Genomic DNA, 6086 nt, shown 5'->3' with positions numbered 1-6086 from the left:
TATTTGGATTTTCTAAAAAACTTTCTAATAACACATGCTCCCTGGCACAAAATATTTGAGAACCACTGGTTTAAATAATACTTTAAAAAAAATTGGAAGCAAGCCTAAATAAGCTACACTTTAGAAACAAACCCCTGCAACCCGCAATACCAATAATTTACAAGCAACTTTACAGAAAAACAAGCCCAAAGTCGCTTATAATAAGCGGACATGGCAACACTGGAAACAAACACACACACACACACACACACACACACACACACACACACACACACACACACACACACACACACACACACACACACACACACACATCACATGGGAGGTGATGGGAGGACCTTCCATCACGTCACGTCGCACGTCGCAGTCCCCAGAGACTCCCCTGCTCCCCACAGTGCAGAGCTGCTGCTCACACAGCTGTGTTGTGCTTTTTGGTCACAACACTGTCAAATTGTGTGAGTGTTAACCACATAAAACCCTGGCTTCCCTATTTTGTGTATGTTCAGTATAGGCAAACATTTTCAAAACATGAAGGAAAATAAATCCTTTGATTTTCCAAAAATTGCAAAATTAGCAGATATACAACCTGCACATCGATAATATGTTCATAATTAAAAAAAAAAAAATACATCCACATAGCTAAGGTTTTGTCTATACGAGATGCCGGGTGGGGAGGGTGATATTGGTCATTGCACGTAATCCTACGGGCTAGGGTGGCACCTGTCAGTGGGGAGTGTTGGGCGGTAGGAGTAGGACGAAGGCCCTACGTCCTCCTGGTGGGGGCTCCTCACTGGCAGGTGCACAAGTCGGTAGGATACAATCAATTGATGCAATCAACAAATTGTTTTTTTCCATGAATTGAGTACAAAGGACCCCAATGGAAACAAGCTATAGTGCTTTCTTGTGAGTTTAAAATCCTCTTAACAGACATTGTATTGAACTACTTCCCTGTGCTTGTCTTTGCAAACTGTTAATAAAGTATTCAATCAATCAATCAATCAATCAATCAATCAATCAATCAGCAGTGACAACACAGAAATGTGTGTGGGGAGGAATCAATTGGCATAACAACTAAATTGGGGAGAAAAATGTGGTAATAATAATTGGCTACTCTAAATAAATAAAAACTAAAATTATAATTTTGTTGGAACGTCAAAACTCCAGAATTATTGTTTTGTTTACCTCTGTAAGCCATAAGCTGATGGCAGCCATTATCCATTTGTTTTCATTGGGTTATGGTACTTTTTGCCTTAAATCATTGTACGGCAGCCGTCCCTTTACAATGTTGCAGACTACATTTGTTGCCTAAGATCATGGTGAAATAAAAGTGTTGTAAAAGTGTGGCACGAATGTTGTCGAGTGCCCTAACTTTTATGTCCTAACTGGGATTCGAACCCAGGTTGGTCTCCTTCCTAGGCTTCCTGTGTGAGAGTTCACATTTCTACCGCTCATGCACAGAGGCAATCCCAATATTGTCCAGGGAAGATATTGAACATATGAGCCTCAGGCAGTACTACTTGTCGACCAGTATGTGTCCTACCCAGGGTCAGTTTCTCAATGGAATACTAGGGAGACCACCTTCAACCACTAGCCTGGTTCCAGACGAATCTGCCATTGCAACAAAAAAAAATGCCCATGGCAGATTAGGTCTGGCCCCTCTCAATAGAGATTGGATTTCTCTCCCTCCGAAGTTGAGAGGGACCAATCAGGGCCCAGTATGCAAATATGGGGCGGGTTTATCACCAGAGGTTGCTGTAAGTGATATTTAAGTTTTGTTAATAAAAAAAATTGTTGCAAACATTTTTAAAGCCCTATATTATGATAACAATCATTGCTATAGAGTCTTTGTTCAGTAGCAGGAGTATCCCCATCTCGCCAGCTCTTTGGTAAACAAAATTCATTTTCAGGTGGATGTCCAATTTCATCCAATCAGGAGAGAGAACCCAAAGGGGGGGGGGGGTCAGTGTAGCATTAGTGGCTCAGAGCCGATCTGGCTGATGACCAAAAGCCTAGTACCTCCTCCAGGAATTCCTAGCTAGTGGTTAAGTTGTTGGCTTTCCAGGTTCGATTCCTGGGTGTTCCATATAGATACACTATTCAACACTTTTTTGAACAAAAACACCCCCTTGCAGATATAAGCTCATAGCACGGCACTCGGTGCCGTGCTATGAGCTTGTAGATCTGCTATATATTTTAAAGCGAACATTTTTAACTCAAATCTTTGCTTCTGGGGATTCTACAAATGTCTTCTAAATCCTAACAGTTTAAAAAAAAAAACGTATGTCTATAATAATCAGTGTTGGAATAGTTACTACAACATAGTAATATGTTACTTATTACATATTACTTGTTTAAAAAGTAATGTAGTTACTTTACTTATTACTCCCTGCCAAAAGTAACTAGTTACTTATTACTTAGTTACTTTTTTTTTCCTCGCCCCCAGTATCCTTTCATCCTTTCTCCCCAAAAGTCTGACTTTGCATTTTCAACATTAGCAGTTGTTTTTTTTCTCTTTTCTGCAGCCTACATTGTAAAATCCTCATTGTTGATTTAACTCTGAAAAGTGTTCTGTACACATGACGGGTCCATTTGGTTCTATTTGTACACTCATTTCAATTATATTAACACTAAGACTTTTACTGTGTATGAATTCATAACTTACAGAAAACCATTTGACTATGAATTGAATACTAAGGACCTCAATGGAAACAAGACCGCAAGGACTTTTTTGGAAGTATTTGAAATGTATTTCATGTATTTTTTGCCTAAAAAAATATTCAAATTCAAACACCTGGGCTCAACAACTTCTGTTGTTTATTAAACAAAATGTATTCTAATAAAAAAAGTAATAAATTACTTTTTGAAAAAAAGTAAAGGTAATAATATTACTCAAAAAGTGAAAGTAATTAGTTACGTTACTAGTTACTGGGAAAAAGTAATAATATTACTTTAAGTTACATATTACTTTAGTTACTTTCCAACACTGATAATAATCATAATCAGTGGTTCTCAAACTTTTTCATGTCAAGGACCCCCAAAATTATATGTATTTGGCCGGGGATCCCCATCTCAAAATATGTTCTTCCAGGGACCCCCCAGAAGCAAAGATTTGAGTTAAAAATGTTTGCTTTAAAAATATATATATATTCAAAGATTTGCACACATTTTTCATGATTTTTCAAAAATAGCAGATCTAAATCTTAAAATGACACGGATGCGTTCCCGGTCTTAATGGGTTAACTCTGAGAGTGTACACTAATGGCTGCATTTGTAGTTGCAAATGGTTAGATTGACAGTGAGTGATTTCACTGTGTAGTCTTGAGTATCAATGATTGCACCGGCACTGAACAGAGTACTCACTAAAGAGAGCGAACTCAATGTAGTCTGTACCCAATCTAATTTTAGATGAGGTACTCATTATTTCAGTGAGGTGCATAGAGGGCACAGATTCAAGCAGATTTAAAGTAGGCTGATAGATGGGAACAGCATGAGATTCAGAGAGTAACATTACTCCCTCTCACTAGAAAGGCTTTATACTGCACTTTGTTTTTGGACAGATTATTGATCAATTTAATCACCTTTGCACTAAGATATGGCTACACAAGAATGCACAAGCGGCAGTTCTCAACATGGGAACCCCCTTTCAGGAGGTTCCACAAGAGCTTCACTGTTATCTCTGTACCTACAGTACATACAGTAGACAGTAAAAAGAAGAAAAAAAGCAGTATAAAGCAGTGGTTCTCAAAATTCTTTGGCTCATGGCACCCCTGTAAATACCTTTTTCATCCACGGCACCCCTGAATTACATTTACTTTACAGCACCTTACGTTTATGTCAAATATGTAAATCTCTCCCCCTAAGATACAATGTTACAAGGAACATTGAGAGAATATCTGTTTCCATTCGGACAGATTGAAAATAACCTTTATAGCCTACTTGACGTTTAACCCTTATTTTTAACTCTATGGTTTAACCACTTAAACCCCAGCATCCCTATTCTGGGGGGAACATTCACCAAAAATAGCAGATCTACAAGCTCACAACATGTAGATTTGCTATCTTTGGTGAAGAGACTTGGTGTACTGTAGGCTAAAAAAGATCGCACCAGTAGCCTACAGTATAACTCAGGTCTGTTTCACAAAGTTTAGAGGGTCCAAGTGGTTAAACTGAAGTGATATTGAGAAATTCCAAATATTTAAGTATTCTAAGTATTAAGTATTATAGAATAAGTATTCTGAGGCACCCCTGGACTTGTGTCATGGCACCCTAGGGTGAGAAACCCTGCAGTAAAGGCATTGTTGACCATTGATAGACCATATCGGGCCAAATCATGTCTAACAATAAAACATGTTCTTAGATTGGGGACCCAGAAATAAAAAATCTTATTGTGTCTGTGGCCTGATCAATGCATAATATCAAATTCCTTGACATTAAAACGTTTGAGAATCACTGCAATAGAGTGCAGACCTTCACCAAGGTCTAAAGAATCTCGATAGTTTGCATATTACTTTTGGCCTGAGGATGGCACTAGAGGAAAGTGCCAGGAATTTTGGGTCATCAAAATCGATAGATTTCTTCCTCTGCTGGAGCATGAAAGTCCACAGCAAATTTCATGGCAATCCATCCATTATTTTTGAGATATGCTGTTCAGTGTCTGCATATAGACTCGTAGACACTCCATTGGAGTGATCAACGGAGCTGCCATATTGGCAAGGTCAAGCCATACTCCCTAATGCATGTACTGTATGTCAATCATGGTGTAAAGTAACTAAGTACATTTACTACTAGTACTGTACTTAAGTACAATTTTTTAGAAATCTTTCCTTTACTGGAGTATTTAAAATTGTATGTACTTTAACTTCTACTCCACTACATCTGGGAGGAAAATATTGTACTTTTAATCCACTACAATTATTTGAAAACTTTAGTTACTAGTTACTTTGTAGATTTTGATTATTATTACAAAACATACATTACCCACTTCAGCCCTACAGTGTATACATTTCGGCCATTTGAAAATAGCCCATCTACAAGCCGATCTACAAGCTCACAATGTATTATTTTTTCACAATGTATTATAGATTTGAATACATTTTATACATTTGAAAACGTGGAAGTGGGAAATTCTGCACAATGAGTACTTTTACTTTTGGTACTTTTAAGAACATTTTGACAATACTTTTACTCAAGTAAATTTTGATTGCCTGACTTTTTACTTCTGCATTGCAGTATTGATACTTTTACTTAAGCATTTTTCTTGCAGTAAAGTTATGGCAAGTTGGCCCGGGGTGGCGATGTTGATGGCGCCGTCTACATACTGTAAATTATATCTATGAGTGCCCCACAAACAAACGGGAGGGGGTGTATACAATATTGGCTGTGGTGGTAACAATCCCTTTCATGAAGGGAATTAATTAATTCAAGATTTATTTTGAAATTACACTGAGTAATTAAACTCATTTGCAGTGTCATCGAGTAAGTAATACAATACAGTGCAATTCAACATCACTGTTGAAAAATAAATTGCATCTAGGAATTGGAAAATAAAAGGCATACTTGTGAGATATAAAAGTTACAAATAGAAACCAAGACAAAATTAAACAAAATTCTAAAAACAAAAAGCACATTGTGGTGACCTGTTTGGTCACCAGAGCTCTAAAATGACCCAAGGGTACTGTAAAGGGACCAGAGTTGGTTGGCAAGAGAATCACCATAGAGTACAGAAGTCCTGACGTCACTCGTCAGCTCTACCAAATTCACAGTTGACCTTGAGCACCTTGAATGTGAGAAAACTATACTGCTCAAAAAAATAAAGGGAACACTTTGATCCCTTAATTCTTTTGAGTTTTTTCGTTAGCAGTATGTACACAGTTCATGAAAAAACTCAAAAGAATTAAGGGATCAAAGTGTTCCCTTTATTTTTTTGAGCAGTGTATTTGAACGGGTGTGATAGGGTCCAGCGGGGGCCCATTCCTAAAATGATGAGATGTAGCTAGGACAATCTCCAAGTATGGCTTTATACAAGAACAGATGCCAGTGCAGTTTTCGTCTCTCTGCCAAGGAGAACCATCCAACCTTGTTATATA

The sequence above is a fragment of the Gymnoscopelus braueri genome (assembly GCF_963280865.1).
Source record: "Gymnoscopelus braueri genome assembly, chromosome: 14".
NCBI classification, from domain to species: domain Eukaryota; kingdom Metazoa; phylum Chordata; class Actinopteri; order Myctophiformes; family Myctophidae; genus Gymnoscopelus; species Gymnoscopelus braueri.
This window is presented reverse-complemented; position numbering follows the sequence as displayed.